Genomic DNA, 24,014 nt, shown 5'->3' with positions numbered 1-24,014 from the left:
ATTTCGAACATGTAAATGAATACAAACAAAATAAATAACTAAACTAAATCAAAAAGGAGTAGGAAGAAGTATACACTTATTTAATCCTACCCCTTTTCCACTACTCAAATGAGTGTACTATTTTTAAACATAAAAAAAAAATATATATATATATATATATATATGCAAAACAAAAACTATATATGTAAAACATGAAAGAAATAAAATAAAAATGTAAACACCCGTGAATATCAAGTCCCTTCCTCATCCCTCTAACTATTTAAGTGTATAGTTAATACTAGGGATGGGAATTGATAAGATTTTATCGATACGATTCCATTATCGATTACTGATAAATGTATAATTAAAATAAATAAATTGGAAATGCAACAGAACTAAGCTGGTTAGAATAACAACATGCAACTTGACATTTCTGATTGTCATTTATTGTTGAGCCCCCATGTCAGAAAAATACAAAAACTGTAAAAAAAATTAAAATAAATGTAACTATTAGCCTACACTTAAATAAAATAATGTATTTGAGATTCTCTTAAAATGTATTTATTTTTTTAATTCTTTTTTTTATCTACTTTTTCTCCCCGTTTCTATATTTTTTTCTCCCTTCCCCAATTTCGTATTATCCAATTCTACCCTCCCCTGTCTCGAACGCTGTTGGCCATGCTTCCCACAAGCCGGCTGCAATGTGGACGAAGCCTTGCATCACGTGTCCCCTCCGGTACTCGAGCAGCCGTCGCATCTTTTCACCTGCACAGCGCGATCTCTCAGCGGCGAGGGTCTGTGTGGGAGGGACACGCCGCCCCTGTTGCTTCCTGTTTTTACTGCGCAGGCGCACCAACCGACCTGTAGGAGTCGCTGTCCACAACGTCCGATCCCCACCCACCAGCTTCCCACCCCCTAATACTGCCAATTGTATTAGTATGAACGACCAGCCAAGCTGGTAGCAACGCCGAGAGCTGGGCTCGAACCCAGCATCTCCTGCGTTGGTGGCGAGCGCCTTGCCCACATTTTTTTAAATTCTTAAACTAATTTAATCTATTGAATAACGACCTGTTGAATGTAACTACAGTTCAATATCTTAAACTAATTTATTCTATTGTTGAACCATAGTTGCATTCAACAGGTCGTTATTCCTCTGACTTCTCTGTCTCTGGTCTTTCAGACACACACACACACACACACACACACACACACACACACACACACACTAAGGCTGAGCCCGAACGTTCGAACGTTCGTTCGTTACGCTGACATTCGGACTTTAATTAATAGGTTCGAACGTTCGGTGAAAAAAAAATAAAGGATGTGCACGGGGTTGAGGTGATGTGAAGCGGCGCGTCGCCCGAGGCGCTCGGCTCAACCAGTATGGTCTGCCGGGCTGCAGCGGGATACTATTTCTCAACCAGAGCTCTATTTTGATTGACAGGCGATTCTGCCAATTACGTCACACCGCTTGCACCCGCCTCTGCTGTTACCACCAATCGGCAAGCGTTTATTCGTTTTTTACTTCAGGCAATGCCGCCATTGATCTGCTTGCGAGAAGCCTCATCAGACTTACCGTAGCTACCGGGGAGCCGTAGTTAGCTCCCCGCCGAGGAAGTAATCGGTAACAAGGTTTGGATAAAATGTATATTACGTTCACACTAATATAACTGTTTAGAATAGAATAGTCTATTGGGTGAGTGCGGCTGGCTTTCGTGTGACATCACGTCCGGGAGCGGGAGTCAACCAGGAAAATCTATAATAATCACAGATACATTCAGTCAATTCTGGATCTAACTAAATGGATTTATGGATTGGATACACATTTATGGACATTTCAAGCCCGCCAGACCAGAAAGCTTCGGTTATTCCAATTCATACGGCGATGTTCTACCGGGACAAAAAGTGAGTGCGTGATATTATGTTTGACTGCTGTCTTTTCCCTTTGTTTAATTACATGTTTACATGAACAGCCACCACTGTAAACAATTTTTTTTCACCAATAGATTATGCAATGCCGCCCTCCGTAGGATCTATAATAATACAATAAAAAAAAAAAATTATATAAAAAAAAAAAAAAAAAAAATGTAATAAACTTTTTTTATTAAAAAAAATTACAAAAAAAAAACGTTCGAACGTTCGTTCGATAAACCCTGGCGAACGTTCGAACCCTAAAAACAGGGTTCGGGCTCAGCCTTAACTAGGGACCGAACCAAAACACGTCGGTACTACCGAGTATCGAATCAAGTGAGAAAAAAAAAAAAAAAAAAAAAAAATCCTTTTTTTTTTTTTTTTTTTTTTTTTTTACTTTTTTCTTTTCATGTCAACGTTTACACGCACAATATATGCTTACCTAGGATTTGACTTGATTCAACAACAAAGCAGTCGGAGCAATGACGAGCCGAAAACTGTCGAAATTGTAGTTATTTGAAGTTTGGATATTTTTTTTTACGACTGAGGTAGGTAAATACAATTTCTTGAGACTAAAGTACCGAAAAAAGGTACCGTTGGGTACCGGTATCGATTCACAGGTACCGGTACCGGTATCGGTTCAAATGTGAAAGGTACCCATCCCTAGCCTTAACACACACACACACACACACACACACACACACAGCTCCCTCCCCGGTCCCCGCTCGCCCCTGTCCTGTAAGGTATTGGCTCGTGTTGCTACACGGACATGTTTGTATGTTGCACGGTACTTCCTGACTTACCTACTAGTAAACAAACAGTCAACGTGATCACACGCTCTCCGTCTCTTATATGTGAACTAAAGAGTACAAGGTTTACACAACAGCCCCCACCCCCTTTTTTATTTTATTTGTACCTGTACTAGGGCTGGGCGATAAAACGATAACGATAACTATCGTGATAAATTATTTCCTCGAAATAAACATGAAACGTGGTCGCAAAGTTTCAATATATCGATTTTCCAAGCTTGGATATGAGCACGCACTAACAACCAATCAGTGAAGGAGATGGCCGAGAGCGAAGGAGACCCGGAAGGAGACCCAGAGGTAGGACTCACTCAACAACAAGGCTTGCTAGGCTAATTAGCTTGCACAGCGCTGTTTTATATATTTACGTGCCGAGTATGTGTGTGGCGTGAATTCTGAGGCCACGTTTATAGTAGTGTGGGGTATACAGTGGACGTCGTTTCAATATATTGTGGCGGAAGAGAGTATTTTAGTGTCATATTTAGCACATTGTCATGGAATACACTGCTTAGAAACAACAGGCTGGCTAGGATAACTAGCTTGCACGGCGCTGTTTTATATATTTACGTGCCGAGTATGTGTGTGGCGTGAATTCTGAGGCCACGTTTATAGTAGTGTGGGGTATACAGTGGACGTCGTTTCAATATATTGTGGCGGAAGAGAGTATTTTAGTGTCATATTTATTACATTGTCATGAGATACTCCGCTTGTCGGCTAACTGCTAACGTGCGCGGACTGATAACGACATCAACTCGACTCGAGACATTCGCAGCAGCATAAGAAGTTAATTAAACTTGACAGACATTATATCGACGATAATTATCGATATCGAGTTATATGAAAATAATTTTATAATTTTATCGCGATAACGTTTTTGGTCATATCGCCCAGCTCTAACCTGTACTACCTGCTGTCAGCTGTTATCTCTCTCTGAGCTTGATTAGCTAGCGTTAGCTAGTTCTGTTGCATTTCAAATGTATTTATATAAAAAAATATTTAGCAGGAATCGATAAGGGAATCGATAAAGAATATGATCGATAAGCAGAATCGATAATTGAATCGTATCGATAAAACCTTATCAATTTCCATCCCTATTCTTGACTTGTTTAAGATGTGTCCGGTAGGCTTGGAAGGTATGACTGTATTACAGTATACCAGGGTATTTCGAAATCCCGTCGGTAGGGTTGGGCACTGAAAACCGGTTCTAATAGGAAATTAAAATTATAATAATTCTCCTGCGAAATAAGCTGTGATCTGTTTTTACCTGCACCTCAAAGAATCGGAATCGAGAATCGTTTAGAACAGGAATCGATATGGAGAATCGGAACCGGAATCGTTCAAATCCAAACGATGCCTCAACCCTACCCGTCGGGCCTAACAAAATTAATAGTTGGTTTCAGGTTGCCGACCGACCCTGCCGATTTAGGTGCGACCCAATATATTTTATGAGTTTTTAAAGAAAATTATACATTTTTTTTTTTTTTTTTAGAATAAAGTTTCATAGAAATCTTAGCCAAACATTTAGTATTATGGATATTAAACATGCTGGCAGAGTACATGCATCCATGTTGTTGTGAACATTTTAATTAAATAAAGAAATTCCCTATCCATAGTCGCCGTGGGAAAGAATAAAATAAAAAAATAAAATAAAATAAATTCCCTACCTACCCATGGCTAAACTGACAACCAACATGAAACCAACTATTAATTTTGTTAGGCCTCGGTATGATTTTCAATACTGTGACGTCACAGACTGTGCGCCAAATCACAGATGCGTTTCCTTCTATTACACTGACACAGAGAGTTATAACAGGGACGGCATTGCTTGTAGTGCACAGCACGCGCCAGCAGAGGGCAGGGCAGTCTGTCTTTCCCTCTATCAGTCAGAGCTTAGCTGAGCAGGTGACGCAATGCGTGTGTTCCTTTGGGTCTTTCATCTTGCATGTGTTAATCTGCACGACAAATAAAGACTTATTCTTCTATAGAATGCGGTTATGGACCGATGGCTGTCCGTTTATTAACCATGGGTCCACTTCCAGACATTGGATGATTGAGGAATCAGGAAACGGAGCGTTTTTCTAACATTTTGAAATGGATTTGTGCATGAATGTGGACTCAGGGACAAATTTTTTGGGTACCGGTAAGTATGTTATGGTTAAGCGATTGGAAGATGAACGTACGAGATATGAATGCTGGGAGTGTATGTTTGGTAAAATGTTCCAGTTCGACTGTGCCTGTGTGCGTATTGGCTTCGCGATTCACTACATGGGTTTAACGGCTTAAACTGGGTTTTGATTATCACTTAATCAATGCAGAATAAATTTTGTGTAGTTGTGTACTACTGTCGTGAGTTTGTGAGTCATATTGGTCTAATTTCAGCCTCCGTTATACGCTATTTGTTCCGTATAACTCGTTTCATATGTGTCTCGAATGTGCGCGCTGATTTGTTTACTTTGGCAACACGGGTCGCTAAGGAATTTAGGTTCGAGGTTGAAGAAAGTGCACCTTTATGGTTGAAAGAACGGCCCTAATGTCAACGTGTTTCAATATAAGCGTTATGTATGGTGATAACGAGTATATTGTTAGCTCCGCTCCGCCCCCCCCCCCCCCCCCGCTGATGAAAATGAAAGTCATACCGTCATAATTTTTTTTTTTTTTTTTTACTTTTTTCTTTTCATGTCAACGTTTACACGCACAATATATGCTTACCTAGGATTTGACTTGATTCAACAACAAAGCAGTCGGAGCAATGACGAGCCGAAAACTGTCGAAATTGTAGTTATTTGAAGTTTGGATATTTTTTTTTACGACTGAGGTAGGTAAATACAATTTCTTGAGACTAAAGTACCGAAAAAAGGTACCGTTGGGTACCGGTATCGATTCACAGGTACCGGTACCGGTATCGGTTCAAATGTGAAAGGTACCCATCCCTAGCCTTAACACACACACACACACACACACACACACACACAGCTCCCTCCCCGGTCCCCGCTCGCCCCTGTCCTGTAAGGTATTGGCTCGTGTTGCTACACGGACATGTTTGTATGTTGCACGGTACTTCCTGACTTACCTACTAGTAAACAAACAGTCAACGTGATCACACGCTCTCCGTCTCTTATATGTGAACTAAAGAGTACAAGGTTTACACAACAGCCCCCACCCCCTTTTTTATTTTATTTGTACCTGTACTAGGGCTGGGCGATAAAACGATAACGATAACTATCGTGATAAATTATTTCCTCGAAATAAACATGAAACGTGGTCGCAAAGTTTCAATATATCGATTTTCCAAGCTTGGATATGAGCACGCACTAACAACCAATCAGTGAAGGAGATGGCCGAGAGCGAAGGAGACCCGGAAGGAGACCCAGAGGTAGGACTCACTCAACAACAAGGCTTGCTAGGCTAATTAGCTTGCACAGCGCTGTTTTATATATTTACGTGCCGAGTATGTGTGTGGCGTGAATTCTGAGGCCACGTTTATAGTAGTGTGGGGTATACAGTGGACGTCGTTTCAATATATTGTGGCGGAAGAGAGTATTTTAGTGTCATATTTAGCACATTGTCATGGAATACACTGCTTAGAAACAACAGGCTGGCTAGGATAACTAGCTTGCACGGCGCTGTTTTATATATTTACGTGCCGAGTATGTGTGTGGCGTGAATTCTGAGGCCACGTTTATAGTAGTGTGGGGTATACAGTGGACGTCGTTTCAATATATTGTGGCGGAAGAGAGTATTTTAGTGTCATATTTATTACATTGTCATGAGATACTCCGCTTGTCGGCTAACTGCTAACGTGCGCGGACTGATAACGACATCAACTCGACTCGAGACATTCGCAGCAGCATAAGAAGTTAATTAAACTTGACAGACATTATATCGACGATAATTATCGATATCGAGTTATATGAAAATAATTTTATAATTTTATCGCGATAACGTTTTTGGTCATATCGCCCAGCTCTAACCTGTACTACCTGCTGTCAGCTGTTATCTCTCTCTGAGCTTGATTAGCTAGCGTTAGCTAGTTCTGTTGCATTTCAAATGTATTTATATAAAAAAATATTTAGCAGGAATCGATAAGGGAATCGATAAAGAATATGATCGATAAGCAGAATCGATAATTGAATCGTATCGATAAAACCTTATCAATTTCCATCCCTATTCTTGACTTGTTTAAGATGTGTCCGGTAGGCTTGGAAGGTATGACTGTATTACAGTATACCAGGGTATTTCGAAATCCCGTCGGTAGGGTTGGGCACTGAAAACCGGTTCTAATAGGAAATTAAAATTATAATAATTCTCCTGCGAAATAAGCTGTGATCTGTTTTTACCTGCACCTCAAAGAATCGGAATCGAGAATCGTTTAGAACAGGAATCGATATGGAGAATCGGAACCGGAATCGTTCAAATCCAAACGATGCCTCAACCCTACCCGTCGGGCCTAACAAAATTAATAGTTGGTTTCAGGTTGCCGACCGACCCTGCCGATTTAGGTGCGACCCAATATATTTTATGAGTTTTTAAAGAAAATTATACATTTTTTTTTTTTTTTTTAGAATAAAGTTTCATAGAAATCTTAGCCAAACATTTAGTATTATGGATATTAAACATGCTGGCAGAGTACATGCATCCATGTTGTTGTGAACATTTTAATTAAATAAAGAAATTCCCTATCCATAGTCGCCGTGGGAAAGAATAAAATAAAAAAATAAAATAAAATAAATTCCCTACCTACCCATGGCTAAACTGACAACCAACATGAAACCAACTATTAATTTTGTTAGGCCTCGGTATGATTTTCAATACTGTGACGTCACAGACTGTGCGCCAAATCACAGATGCGTTTCCTTCTATTACACTGACACAGAGAGTTATAACAGGGACGGCATTGCTTGTAGTGCACAGCACGCGCCAGCAGAGGGCAGGGCAGTCTGTCTTTCCCTCTATCAGTCAGAGCTTAGCTGAGCAGGTGACGCAATGCGTGTGTTCCTTTGGGTCTTTCATCTTGCATGTGTTAATCTGCACGACAAATAAAGACTTATTCTTCTATAGAATGCGGTTATGGACCGATGGCTGTCCGTTTATTAACCATGGGTCCACTTCCAGACATTGGATGATTGAGGAATCAGGAAACGGAGCGTTTTTCTAACATTTTGAAATGGATTTGTGCATGAATGTGGACTCAGGGACAAATTTTTTGGGTACCGGTAAGTATGTTATGGTTAAGCGATTGGAAGATGAACGTACGAGATATGAATGCTGGGAGTGTATGTTTGGTAAAATGTTCCAGTTCGACTGTGCCTGTGTGCGTATTGGCTTCGCGATTCACTACATGGGTTTAACGGCTTAAACTGGGTTTTGATTATCACTTAATCAATGCAGAATAAATTTTGTGTAGTTGTGTACTACTGTCGTGAGTTTGTGAGTCATATTGGTCTAATTTCAGCCTCCGTTATACGCTATTTGTTCCGTATAACTCGTTTCATATGTGTCTCGAATGTGCGCGCTGATTTGTTTACTTTGGCAACACGGGTCGCTAAGGAATTTAGGTTCGAGGTTGAAGAAAGTGCACCTTTATGGTTGAAAGAACGGCCCTAATGTCAACGTGTTTCAATATAAGCGTTATGTATGGTGATAACGAGTATATTGTTAGCTCCGCTCCGCCCCCCCCCCCCCCCCCGCTGATGAAAATGAAAGTCATACCGTCATAATACCCCAGTATGACGGTATGAAAAAAATTATACCGCCCAAGCCTATGGGACATTAACGTGTGTTTGCTTTGATCAAATTTGATTTGATGAATTTCAACTGAAAAGTTAGATATTTGTTTTATTAGGATGAATGTAAAATGTACTGATATTTCTTTCCTTCCTTTCCCCCAAGATTGGTCTGAATATGACCACCCCTCCTAGCCTCTCACACCTTGGTTTGAGAGAACCGTCACAGCTGGACCAGGAGAAGAGCTGTTTGGAAAGCATGGAAACAAGTATGGAAATATTGACTTTAATCTGTAAACATTATGACTTTAGTCTGACTTTATAAATGTTGACTTTAATCTCTAAACATTATGACTTTATAAATGTTTACTTTAATCTGTAAACATTATGACTCTATAAATGTTGACTTTAATCTGTAAACATTATGACTTTATAAATATTGACTTTAATCTCTAAACATCATGACTTTATTCTGACTTTATAAATGTTGACTTTAATCTCTAAACATTATTTATATTATAATAAAACACAAGATACTTGTGCCCTAACGATAAGGATAAACACTCAATGAAGAAACCCAATGGCCGTGACAACCCAGCATGCAGATAGATGGGCAGCAAGAGTCAGCATATCACCAGGGTTATCAAGTGGGCACCCCCCTTCACTGGTGTTTCTTCAAGTTAGGCCCACGACCTCGGGCTCAGCGGTTAGTTCCAGCATCCCAGAACCACCCCCTCCATGCCAGCTCCCACTTTTCCATGATATTCACACGCCAAACCTCCCTATGTTATTCTATGTCAAAAATACAATTCCTACAATATTACACATGAAACAGCAACAAGATATATAGTTAGATAGATAGATAGATTTTTTTTTTTTTTTTTTTAAACAATGTTTTTATTGCATTTCTTTTTATACAAACATACATATATACAGACAATAACACATGACACAAATAAAAAAGACACCCTTCAATCCCCTCCCTTCCCTAATTATTGAGTTAGAGTTAGAGCAGAGTTGAGCCAAACAAATTAGCAAAAGGTGTGTGCCTTTTAGTGTGAGCCCCACCTGTGCAGGTGTTTATGTGCAACATCTAAAAATGTCCCTGTGCAACACGAACTAAAATAAACTTTCCGCACAAACAAAATAAATATTAAAGAACGTAAATTATGGAAAAATATATCCACAAAGAAAATGCATGAAACAATGCCATACAATATTTGTGGCAGTTAACCCTTTGAGTGCCGTTAACGTAGATCTACGTTTCTGTGGTCCGACCGTTGAGTGCCAGAAACGTAGATCTACGTTTCTGTTTCGTTATTTCTTTTATTCGCTATTGCCATTCATAATCCATCGGGGCACCTTGTGCAGGCTGTCCTGAATGTGTCGGAGATCGCAAACGGCCAATACCGCCGCCTAACGCCTTGCGGCCGCTATTGCACTCCATTTGAAACGATGTGGTTTATAGCAGGCTTATAAATGACCTTATTATAGCTAATTCGCACATTTATGGATTGTGCCAAATCTTATCTTTCAAATTCCCTTATCTTTCAAATGCCCAAGTTCAATTTGTATTTAGTATCACCAGGCGTGCATAAGAACAGATAATGAAATCTACTGTATGTACAGTAGCTTTTTTATTTTTGCCAGGGCGCCACCATTTTTAAACTAATTTCACATCTGATTGTTGCTACATGCTAGAAATAGGGGAGACAAACTAACTGCGCTCCCATATATGCCAATAACGTTAAGTTTTGTGGTTTACTATCCCGAGTAATAATATATATTAAAGAAAAATTCATATAGAAGTAACTAGCTTGAAGCCCTATAGAGGCCTTTGGGAAGTGTCGTTCGGAAAAATTCCAACGCTCATCGAAAATGGCCGATGGACCGCACGAGTGGAAGAGGTTAACAACAAACGCTTTTCACAAAATATTAAAGTGAATAGGTTAACCTCTTAACACTTTGATCGCCATGGTTCAAATTCATAATTTACCATCCCTAGCCAGCTCTATTTGTCTATGGAGAAGTTCCCCTTCTTTGCAGGGCTATAACTTTTTAAATTCTATTGCTAAATTGCCATTATTATGGCCCATTCAATGTCCTATATCCATTGTTCAGGGTATAGCAACGATGTACTTTTTCATTCACATATTCATACTAAAATATGGTCTAAAGCAGGGGTGGCCAACCCGCGGCTCGCGAGCCGCATGCGGCTCTTTGCCCGTCAATGTGCGGCTCTTTCATCCATAAAAAAAATTAAAAAAAATTAAAAAAACATATTTTTTTTTAATATTTTTTATTTATTTTTTTTTATTTTTTATTTTTTACTTTTTTTTTTATGTCACTCATTCCATAAGGACGTAGAATAAACATTTACAATTTTTTTTAAATGGTCCATTTGCATGTTCTTGGTATCTGAATCTAGGGACATATATGGATCAGTGTCAGAAATAGTGTGTCTGTTACTAGGCTTGAGTAAATTGTAATGAACCAAAGGAGAATATCAATTCTATTTAAAAAATTTTTATCTTTGACTGTGAATAACACCATGCTAAAATTGACCAGACCTGAAAAATCTAAGCAAATTAATAAAGGGAAGATGATTAAACAGAAGGTTTTGTAGATACAGTACTGAATTCTGCCATCTTTTTTATAATGTAAATTTCTCCACCATTTTTCATCATATTGCAACACCGTTTTTTGCAAGACGTTCACAGAAAGGTAGAGAAACTAACTGCGTTCTGTTTTATGGCAATAACGTTCAGGTTTGTGGGAGATAATCCGAAAAAATAAGAGAAATTAAAAAGTAAATCCAGAAGTCAGATGATTGACAGGGGCTGGTGTGAGCTGGGTAGGGTAGTTTTTCGAAATTTGAAAGCCCTGAGTCTCTTCCTTCAAAAGACTACACTCACTTTTGGCTGTGCCACTTCCTCCTGTCAATATGCGCCGGTTTCCGACTCAATGCCCTGAGATTTCTATAATCTTATATTTCACTAATAACAGTTAAAATAATTGGTAAACAAACATAATGCTGAAAATATACACTTTTACTGTATATCTCGGGCTTAAGAGGTTAACCCTGTTAGGCCCAAATTAAAAAGAAATTAGCAACTTCAGAGGCCAGAGGGTGGGACATATAAACACATTTACTATAAAATAGCATTGTGAGGCTGAACAACAGGACCAATTGACTATACATGTGCTTAAAGGGGAACTATCTTATAAATGGCCTTTTTCAGTGTTTACCATTGTTTCTTAGCTATGTGGACTTATATTAATAGGATATATGTCTCTAATTCTCATATTGGCGCATTCTTCCAATTCTCCTCTCACAATATTCACCCTCACTGAACTGAGTCATCTGAAAATGTGCATATCTGTGATGTCAGAGATTTCTCAGCTGCATAATAATGTGGCAGTTGATGTGGCAGTTGGCACCAGGCCACACAGTGGTTGGCGCCCAGCCTCAAAACGGCTTAAGATCTTGAGGTAGAAAAATGCGGTTTTTAGTACTTGATTAGAAATACAAAACAATGCGTTTTTTTTTTTAAACCTAGGTGTTCCATAGACTCACAGGAATTGTGTAAAAGTGCCCAAATAGTGAAAGAAATAGTAAAATAGTTCCCCTTTAACATTTTTTAAATAAACATTCTTTTTTTAAATGGCTAAAAGTGATTTTGTAATTTTGCAACCGTGGGTCTCACAGGGTACTTTTAACCCTGTGAGGCCCAAATAAAAAAGACATTAGCAACTTCAGAGGCCAGAGGGTGAGACCTATAAACACATGAAGGGTGCCGTGACTGATTGGGGATTGGATCTACCAGATGGTGATCAAGAAATTGGAATATTCTTTTTGGATTACTTTCGGCCAAAGGTAAGAGCGATTCGACGTCAATTCTAGCATGATCCTGCAATGCCTTCTTAGCGATTGGGCTGGTAACCGTGTCTAGTGTTCAATGCGAATGCCGTTACCGACACTCGAATTATCAAACCCCCCCCCCCCCCCCCTTTCATGCGTCCATGATGGAACATAATACCGATAATGTGGACTTGAATCCGGAACAATCACGGGTTCAGGCGAGGAACGGTAGAGTCCACAATGTAATACACGTTGCGTGCTATTACTTAACATTTGATGAATTACCCTAGACGGCTCTAAAACCATACTTATATTCACCACGGTATAACACCGGAACGTATGGATGGAAACAATATTTATTTTTTGCATCTTGACCGGAAGAAACCCAGTGTCAAATGACTATAGTATTGAATCCATGGCTATAATATAGAATATAGATTTAGCTCTACAAACAAGGTGACTGTTTACATGGTGTTAATAGGTGGCATCGGGGGTTAACGATGAGTAAGAGGCGTGGCATCCAATGTGTTAAGCCCGACAATGACATCACGCCATAAATCCATTTTACAGACTGTATGAATTAATGTTGTGTTTTATTTGTAATTTGTACATTAGCCATTTCCTAATGTACAAATTAACCAATCTCTCTACCTTTGAATAGGGATGGGTATCGTCAGGATTTTATCGATACTACTACTCTTATCGATACTGCTTAACGGTTCGGTACTTTATCGCTACTCTTATCGGTTCTTTTTGATTATTTTGCAAGAAATAAAAACAAAGAATCGACATTGCTTTATTATTCTTTTATATAACTATATAAATATAAATAAATATTATTTATTCAGCAGCAACAGCAGCAGCAATGTTTTAAATGTGTCTGAATTATAGACTTTTTTATAATTAACAAATGTAAGATAAAAAAGTTGGAGTCATACAATACTATTTGATTGACAGTCGAGTCTGCCAATTACGTCACACCACTTGCACCCACCTCTTCTTCTTACCACCAATCGGAAGCTCTCATTTGTTTGTTTACTTCCGGATTGTCAGCCATTACTCTACTCGGAGCTCAGGCTAATAATGTTAGCTCCCCGCCAGCCATATTGACAAGTACCAGCGCTTATACATTACTGGCAAATGTCTTGTTGCACTTGTGGCAACGAGCGTTGTCAGCATCGACTTTAGTAAAATAAACCCAGACTTTTGAATGTTTCGTTCTGTCCGCCATGATGAGAGCAGAGCTGTATGTACTGTAGCCTACAACAGCACCCGTGTGAGTGTGAGCACAGCACAGCCCGCTCCTCGCGCAGGCAGGGAGACCGAGGTAGGAGAGATATAGAAAACGGCCAACAAGATTAGTTTGCGACGTTTAAATTCCTCAAAAAAAATCCATAATTTCTCGAGTACCGATAGCAGTACCGATGACGTCGGAGCTTATAAATACTCCGGTCTTTTCTAATATAGTACCGGTTCCCGTTTAGAACCGGGGTCCGGGGGTCATCCCTACCTTTGAAACACCACAACTTTAACATTGACACAATCTTCACAATTCTGGCTCTGGACAACACCATAATGGACTTCAAATGAAATCAAGGTGTGCTTCAAGTGCAAACTTTCAGCTTTAATTTGAGGGTATTCACCAAATCAGGTGAACAGTATAGGAGTTTCTACATGTGCCCCAACTCAAGTAAAAAGGTAATTGGTCAAGCTAACAATCCATAAGTATTTCAGCTATCCATAGTTATCTTGTTTAGTTTGGAGAACCTCAAGTCTCACTTCATTTGTTTACATTTTCACCTCCTGACAACATCTGATCAACCTCCAAGTTGTGATTGACAGCGTGATGATGTCCTCACTGTATTAAATAGGCACATTTAGTAGCCAAGCAGTAATGGATTGAAAGCACTTGTGTTTTTACTCTCAGTTGCAGAGTTTCACTTAACCTCTAGCCCTAGCCATATTTTCAGAAAATTCGCCTAAAAATACATACCTAAGTAAATTGAAGATTGCTCCACTTCTACAAGGTCCATTTGCATGTTCTTGGTATCTAGGGAAAACATCTATGGTTCTCAGGGAATGTATTCTCAGTGTCAGAAATAGTGTGTCTGTTACTAGGCTTGAGTAAATTGTAATGAACCAAAGGAGAATATCAATTTTCTTTTCTTTTTTTTCTTTCATCTTTGACGGTGAATAAAACCATGCTAACATTGACCAGACGTGAATAATTGCCACTGAGCTCAAATCTCCCCTTCCCAATGGCAGAGTTCAATCTGGATTTAGTACCAACAGGCGCCCCTGACAGGGCAGCAAAAACTGAATGAAATCTACTGTAAGTACAGTTACTTTTTTATAATGTAAATTGCTCTGCCATTTTTCAGCAGATTGCAACGCCGCTTTTGCTTGATGTTCACAGAATGGTAGAGAAACTAACTGTGTTCTATTTTATGGCAATAACGTTCAGGTTTGTTCCACCCGTGAGATACTGTATGATCCTGAAAATAAACGCTAGAAGTCAGATGATTGACAGGGGCTGGCGTGAGCTGGGAAGTGTAGTTTTTTTTTATTATTCAAAAGCCTGTTGAAAGCCCTGGGTCTCTTCTCTCAAAAGACTACACTCAAGTTAGGTTGCGCCAAATCCTCGCATCAATAAGTGCCTTTTTCCGACTCAATACGCTGAGATTTCTATAAACTCATATTTCACTAATAACACTTAACATCATTGGTAAACAAAAATAGTGCTGACAATATACACTTTGACTGCTGTTTTGACATGGTTAGGGTTTTTATTCTTGGCTACATTTGAAAAGAAACGCACATTAATACAGACATTCTGTAGAGATGGATTTATGGCGTGATATCAATCTTGTACCGGACCGCTCGGGCTTAAAAGTGAAAAGTTATCTACTGCATCTTTGTTTGTTACTCATATTATTATTATTCCTCTCTGCAGACCCCCCACAGCTCTCTGTCTGTGAAGAGGAGGTTCCCCCTGAGCAGCAGGAGAGGAGCCCCAGTCTGAGCCAGGAGGAGCCAGAGCCCCTACAGATGAAAGAGGAACAGGAGGAACTCTGGAGCAGTCAGGAGGGAGAGCAGCTTCAAGGTCTGCAGGAGGCTGATATCATCATGTTCACATACAATCCTGTCCCTGTGAAGAGTGAAGATGATGATGATAAACCTCAGTCCTCATGGTTTAACCAAACCCAGGACCCAGAGTCCCTACAGATGAAAGAGGCACAGGAGGAACTCTGGAGCAGTCAGGAGGGAGAGCAGCTTCAAGGTCTGGAGGAGGCTGATATCATCAAGTTCACATACAATCCTGTCCCTGTGAAGAGTGAAGATGATGAAGAGAAACCTCAGTCCTTGTGGTTTAACCAAACCCAGGACCCAGAGTCCCTACAGATTAAAGAGGAACAGGAGGAACTATTTCAAGATCTAGAGGAGGCTGATGGCTCCAAGATGACCTTACACCCTGTGAAATATGAACATGATGGAGAGAATACTCTGTCCTTACTGCTCAGCCAAACCCAGGACCCAGAGCTCCTACAGATCAAAGAGGAACTACATCAAGGGCTGGAAGAAGCTGATCTCTCCAAGATCACAGTAGACCCAGTGAAATGTGAAGATGGTCAAGAGAACGCTCTGTCCTTCCAGCCTCTTCAAACCCAGAGGGAGAAAAACAGAGAAGCTTACTCTTTACCCAGCACCTCAACTGGACAGATGAAAACAGAACCTGATGGAGAGGACTGTGGAGTATCAGAACCAGCCAGTAACTTAGATCCAGCTGGTGATTTAGAACCAACTAGAGATGACCAGCTTCTCTCTTCAGACTGTCCTGAGACTGATGACAGTGATGATTGGAAGGAGAGTGGGGAACCTCAGTCAGGTTTAAAGATGCTAATATTAAACAAGAAAGAAAAAACATGGAGCAAAACGGGCAAGACATGTGCTGTTCCTGGCTGCCAAGCAGCGAATACGTCCTTGCACTCGTTTCCTAACGATATCGTGCTCCGCAAGCAATGGGCCAAGTTCGTTTTTGGAGACCCCCCAACTGCTGTAACTTCTCATAGTTTGGTGTGTGCCGCACATTTTTGCAAAGACGACATTGAGAATCAAGGACTTTATAATGCTGGGGTGATTTCCAGGCTGTTGCTAAAGAAGGGAGCTGTACCAAGTCTTCGGGACCCGAAAGAAAGTATCGAATCAGTAAGTACATAAGTCGTAATTAGTTAATTAGCCAGCTAGCTAACTAATTGTTGCTAGCTTAGCTAACGTTAGCTATCTTAGCTCTGTTTATTGCACCAAGAAAATCGAATGTTAGTACAAGCACTGTGTGTGGTGTGTGTGTGTGTCAGACAGTGAGAGAGCTGTGTTTTGGGGCAAAAAAACATTTATTTGCACAATCACATAGCTAGCTAGGTAACGTTAATTATCTAAGTTGTCAATGTTCTTCTGTAGACTTCACTTTGATTTTACAATGAAATGAAGATAGCAAAGTATTTAGATATCAAATGACATAATTTCATTACATTTACATTTAGTAATTTAGTTGACGCTTTTATCCAAAGTGACTTACAAGTTCTGTACGACAAGTCAGGAAGGAAGGGCACAACTCTATCAGCTGAGTAACAATGTTCATCAAAGTGTTGAGTGCTACAGTGTAGGTTAGTATATTAGGACAAGTGCATGACAGTAAGGTGTAGGGGTGGGAATCGCCAGAGACCTCGCGATACTATACTATCGCGATACTTGAGCGATACTCGATATATCGTGAATATTGCGATATTTTTTTTTATCAAATTTTTTTTATTGCCTTTTTTCAACAGCAAAGTAAAACTGTCAACATGTTTTATATAATAAAATAAAGTTCAGTCTGTTCATCTCACTTCAATAATTCTTTTGAATTTCTTTTTATGAATAATTAAATATCGATACTTGGCGTCCCTGTATCGATACAGTATCGCCACGCAAAGTATCGCGATACTACTACGTATCGATCCCCCCCCCCACCCCTAGTAAGGTGTAATGTAAGGCCATCACTGCGTTCCAGATCCTCAGCCGGCAGCTTCTCTGCATAGCCCTTGGAGATTATGTCATTCATGAAAGCAGTGTTATCGGCATGAAATGAAACATCTTTATCAGACCTCCTCTTGAGGCTCAGAGTACGCTGTTCTGCCACTCTCCTATTGTTTGGTACATTTACATCCCTTTCCCTCAAAGGTAAGCCACTGTAATGGCCGTCAATCAGCATAGCAGACTTTGTGACAAACTCTATAAACAAAGTGACAGCCTTCTCTTGACTGCATTCAGGGAAGTAAACCATTAGCTGCTGCTTCCACAGTTCACCAAGGCTTGAAACTGAAATCCTGTTGACTGTGATGTCTGGCTGTCCACAACTTGTTTCATTACTTTCATTTAGTCAGTTCATGGTCCAACCCAACACAGTTTTTTTTTACTGTGTATGGACCCTCGTCCACACTCCGAACAACTTGCCATGGCTCCAATGCCTTGGGAACGTTGGTTCCAATCAACGGGTCAATCCCTGAGTCAATCTCAGGTATACAAACATGTTTCAGGTGGCCATCTTTGAAGGTCTTTCTGTCGAGGAATGTTGCCTCTGTGAACTGGCATGCTTTTCTGTGTGTAGATGTCGGGCAGCTCACAAAAACAGTCACGTACCAAGTTTGAAACAATGTGGCTTCTAACAACTTTCTCCTGGCCCATAGTCCGAAGGAGAATGCTTGTTCTCCTTCCCGTGAGGTTCAGCTTGCTCATCAGCAGCTTAGTGCAGAATGATGCTGAGCTACCGGGATCCATGAAGGCATAAGTAATCACGGTATCATGTCTCTTTTTAGACTTAACCTGTAATAATAACTGGACTTTGGAGAAGTCTTTATTCGGCATGCAGGCAGACACACATATGCGATGGGCGGCACACACACAGGAACACACACATGCAATTATTTGGGTCGGCGATGCGATTGAGTCTCTGCACTTGACCCATCCCGTCGTCCTTCCCGCCAAGGGCAGCCGGGAGCAGATAGCGGCGTTGGTGTGGGGCCGCGCCCCGGGGACTAGTGTTGTGAAAAATATCGATTTTTCGATACATATCGATTCTGAATATTTAAAACAGTTTCAATACTAATTTCCCGCAATATCGATACTTTCTGCACTATCGATACCAGCTGGCGGTCTCGCGGTCTTCTCTCCTACAGCTTCTCTCCTTGTTGACACACGCTGCTGGGGCATTGCCCCTCCCCTCACGGACCACTCGCTCCAAGTGCAGAGCCTCGACAGCTCTTTTTTCAACATCACTGAATCATTAAACAAAATGACTTTAGTTTAATACATGAGGCGTTGTCTAACGTTATCTAGCTGGCTATCTACGGATAGCTCATTATATCAACGGCTGATAACATCATTGCCGTTCGTTGTTGCAGGCTTGCAGCTGTTGGCTAGCTGTTGGCTAGCTAGCTATCGTTCTCAGTTGGCTAACGTTAGCTACTGTTGTCAATAATCATCTAGGGGTGGAACGGTTCACAAAATCTACGGTTCGGTTTGTATCACGGTCTTGGCGTCACGGTTTTCGGTTTGGTTCGGTATACGTTGTTTTTTATTTAAAAATAATTTAACACTAAAAAAATACCATACATCAGCATAAGTTATATAGCCTAAAAATAATCCAACTTTTCAGTTATTCTCAAGGACATAGTCATGCAAAAACTGAAAGAATGAGGCAGTTTGACATCAGGCACATCATTAGAGCTAGGAGAGATTTTGGTACAGCAAGAGGGGAGGCATTGCAGATTTAAACATGCTTCTCATTTATTTGGTAAAAAAAAAAGTTTACAGCGGTTTGACTTAAATAATGTTTGGCACACAAAAAATTAGATCATAGAGAATACTGAAACTTACATATATGGCTCCTACAGGAACCTTGAAGTTGTACAATTCCAGTTTAATTGTAAAAAATGCCAAATGTTTTACATTTGTAGTACTTTACCATCTCCATGGTCAACTAACTGCTAGCATCTGTAGCGACATAATTCTCTTCACAATAAAATATTACTGTGTGTGAGAGGTAATTAGGTAGGGCTAGTGCGTCTAAGTTTTGACAGTACACAGGATGGTGCATCGGTCAGGACACAGGAATGAAGGTGAGGAGATGTAATATTTCTCTCTGAATTGTCTTGTCTAACAGGGTTTATTGCACATGCAATATTCAGTTGTCATCAGTCTGTAATTAACAATAATTACCATTAGATACTGGTATACAGTAACACAATTAACTTCTGAAGCATGAATAAAGAAATGTCCTATACATATAGGCATATATATATATATACTAACAAATGATATCGCATATCTAAACATAAATATCCATCACATAATGTGCCAGGCTACACAAAGTAAAATGGCGACATCATCTGGTTAAACAAATTATTACAAAATGGTGTCTGCGTGCAGCACCACACATTAACGTCCTCTCATACATAGAGATGCTAGTAACGTCTGCACAACAACACAAACAGCGCTACACTTGCTTATACATAGAAAGGATAACAACAGTGCTACGTTAGCTCAAACATGAGAAGGATCACGATAGCCAACTTAGCACATCTTCCAGTAAATCACGCAGAACACGGTTACATTTGCTAGATATAAACAGATAAACAACAAACTGGGCACTTACTTTCCGTCACTTTACAATCAGAATATCGCACACTGGACAGAGGTAACTACTATGACAGACGGATATGACCAAATCAACAGAAAAATGTAACATGTCTTTCCTCCTTTGCCTTTCAGCCATAGGCCACAACAGGATTAACACATTCAGCGCCAGAGGTCGCTGTGGGCCGTATGGCTGTGTGTGCCAGCGCTGTAATGAATGGGGCTACATGCCGGTGTTTGCAGTGCTAAAACTATATTAAATATTATAGCTATGGATCTAATAATATAGTTGATTGTCATTGGGTTTCTTCCGGTCAAGATGCAAAAAACTGAGAATCTTTTGATCCATACATTCCGTTTTTATACCGTGGTGAATATGAGTATAGTTTTAGAGTACTTCTGTGTAATCCCAGGAGACGCTGCTAAACAGCGTTTAGTGCATGTCACTATAAACCTTGCCATTCTTCGCTTGGTCCAACAATCAATCTGAAATCAACGCTATATTATCGGTATTATGTTTCATCATGCAACCATGAAAGGGTGGGGGGGTTCTATGCTTCGATCGTCACCAACGGCATACGTTGTGGAGTGACGTTACAGGACACACCTTGACTAGGATGTACTGAAAAAAGAATATTCCAAGTATTGACGTCGATCGTGTTGCCAAGATAATCCACCAAAGTACATGAATCCGTGGTGCTTGATTCTCCCCAAACCATGTGTTATAAACGTTACTCCTGCCCGAGTAGGAAAACCTGGACCGGACTTCTTAGATCAACGTACAGTCTGAGCCAGAGAGATTCCAATTATGTGCAATAGCGGCCGCAAGGCGTTAGGCGGCGGTATTGGACGTTTGCGATCTCAGACCCATTCCCAATGATAACATCAGGCTGGATGGATGGATTATGAATGGAAATAGCGAATAAAAGAAATAACGATGAAAACCCGACTTTTCTCGGGTTAGGCGCCCAATGTTTGGCGAGTTAACCCGACTTTATTCGTGAGTGGCGTCCAATGAGTTAACAAGCAGCATCAAGGCTGCAACAGTTGTATTGGTGCTGGGCAGACTGAAAGATTATAGGGTGGCAATATAAGACAATTAATACAGATTGGATTACAGATGCAACAACAATGTCATATTGCAGGCAACTGCCTGTTGGGTTTTATCTCAGTATTTTATTAATGTTGGCCAGTTTTCAATAACTGCCCTTGGAGCAGATTCACGTTTAAATCACATCAACAACTAAATTTGGAGGATACACAAGATCTGAACTTTTCATTGGTGTACTTCTCTCTTCTCCAGGTACAATTGCTGCATTGCTCCCCAACAACAAGCAGAGATATGAACGAGTCAAGGCCTCACTGCTGTGACCAGTGTGGAAAGAGCTTCATCTATAAGTCCACTTTTCTAATACACCAGCGCATTCATACAAGCGAGAAGCCCTATATCTGTGACCAATGTGGAACACGCTTCAGTACCTCTGGACAGTTAAAGATACACCAGCGCATTCATACAGGAGAGAAGCCCTACTACTGTGACCAATGTGGAACACGCTTCAGTGCCTCTGGAGGCTTAAAGAAACACCAGCGCATTCATACGGGAGAGAAGCCTTACGACTGTGACCAGTGTGGAACACGCTTCAGTACCTCTGGAGGCTTAAAGGAACACCAGCGTATTCATACAGGAGAGAAGCCTTATAACTGTGACCAGTGTGAGAAGAGCTTCAGTACCTCTGGAAGCTTAAAGATACACCAGCGTATTCATACAGGAGAGAAGCCCTACTACTGTGACCAGTGTGAGAAGAGCTTCAGTAGATATTTAGACTTAAAGATTCACCAGCGCATTCATACAGGAGAGAAGCCCTACCACTGTGACCAGTGTGAGAAGAGCTTCAGTACCTATGGAGGCTTAAAGGAACACCAGCGTATTCATACAGGAGAGAAGCCTTATAACTGTGACCAGTGTGAGAAGAGCTTCAGTACCTCTGGAAACTTAAAGCAACACCAGCGCATTCATACAGGAGAGAAGCCCTATAACTGTGACCAGTGTGAGAAGAGCTTCAGTCAGTCTGGAGACTTAAAGAAACACCAGCGCATTCATACAGGAGAGAAGCCCTATAACTGTGACCAGTGTGAGAAGAGCTTCATTCGGTCTGCAGCCTTAAAGCAACACCAGCAAATTCATACAGGAGAGAAGCCTTACCACTGTGACCAGAGCTTCAAGACATCTAAAGAATGAAAGATTCACCAGGGCATGCATACAGGAGAGAAGCCTTACCACTGTGACCAATGTGGGGAAGGCTTCAGTCAGTCTGGAAACGTACAGACACACCAACGTATTCATACAGGAGAGAAGCCCTATAACTGACCAGTGTGAGAAGAGCTTCAGTAGATAGGACACCTTAAAGAGTCACCAGCGCATACTTAACACATTCATCCTGGACAGCAATCCAACTAGACAGCAATCCAACACATTCATCCTGGACAGGGGTGCTTAAGCATCTGCCCTTTTCCCCTCAGAGTCAAACAATGCCCTTTTCTGTCTGGTGGTAATGGTATTTTATCTTTTGTTTATTTTCTATTGAATTTCTATCAAATATGTGCTAAAAATAGATGCAACAATGCATTTTAAAGTTTTGAAAGATTGCGTCCCTCCCAACTATTCTTTGACATCTGTAAGCTTTGCAACAGGACTCGGTAGGAAATACTGTCTGTGGTTTAGGAGTGGTGGCTCCTAGGCAGAGCAGGGCAGGACACAGAAAGAGACAATATCTCCTGTGTATGAAGATTATCATTTAAATATTTATTTTAAATATTTCTTGTTATACCTGACATCGCTGCGGATGAGGGCAATCTGACATTTTTTCTAGTTAAAATAAAGGTGAAAATGAATTCGGATCAATGGTATTCAATACGGTGTGAAATAACTAAAAAATTGATTTTACACCGTGAAAGTGTATATAAATTGTTTAAAATAAATCCAATTTGTATTTCTCATGAACTGTTAATTTATGTAAACGTTTTTTGAATGACGAGCAAACAGCGTTTCTCATCCTCAGTCAGACATCGGAGCAAACTGGTCAGCATATTATCTTGACTTGATATTTGAAAAATCTCCTGTTCCAAAGTATTATTGAGCAAAAGCTGAACTATTTCACAAATGATGCCCACTCATAATAGTTCCATACAGGCTAAAACACAGAGAAGCACACATTTAATATAATCGTACGACTTTGCTGCAGTCTCGTTCTCGGCGCTCGCCTCCACACCGATTAGAACATATTGGGCGCTTCTTGCAAACTCACTCAAATCTTGATGAGACTAAAGCCAAACACTTTCATTGAACTATCAGCAACATTGTTGTCTTGGAACATGGTTAGTTAATCAATACGTCCACTCGCTCGCTGTGTGAATTCTGCCAACAATGATCTGCTTGTGTTCCGACATGGGCTCATTTTGGCATTACGTGGTTTTATTACTTGGGTGCTGGGAGGGTAAACTCTGCGTTAGCACATACAGTCCCTCCGATTTAATGTGCAGATTGTCAGGAGTCCAGTGCAGGTTGTGAACGGGGCTTCAGTGTGTTTTGGGGGGACAGGCATGCTGTTGATTTGTTCCCCAATTTGCTGTGTGTGAATGAATGAATGAATTAATTTATTCACACACACACACGATACATTACATGTGAGTATCCTCATGTGATATAACAATGTCGCAAATTGTGTGCATGTGCCAGGTCTCCCAAGAAGCTATTTAAAGCTTTTGGAGGGAGCCTGAACACAGATACAAACAGAATATAAACAACAAAACAATAAACAAAAAACAAAACAAAACAATACAACGTGGGTAGGTTTACACACCTACCTACTAACTGACATATAACAGAGATACATAATACAGACAATTGTATTCCTAAGTTATAATTTTTTAATTAGAGATATGATTTAAGCAGTTCCTCTTTCAGTGATTTTTTAAAGGTTTTAGTCATTTTTAGATTTTCGTCAAGCTTGTTCCAGATCTGTGGACCCCTACAAGCTATGCTTAGGCTAGCACAATTGA

Source organism: Notolepis coatsorum (genome assembly GCF_963971535.1).
Source record: "Notolepis coatsorum genome assembly, chromosome: 3".
NCBI classification, from domain to species: domain Eukaryota; kingdom Metazoa; phylum Chordata; class Actinopteri; order Aulopiformes; family Paralepididae; genus Notolepis; species Notolepis coatsorum.
Note: the sequence above shows the minus strand (reverse complement) of the source record.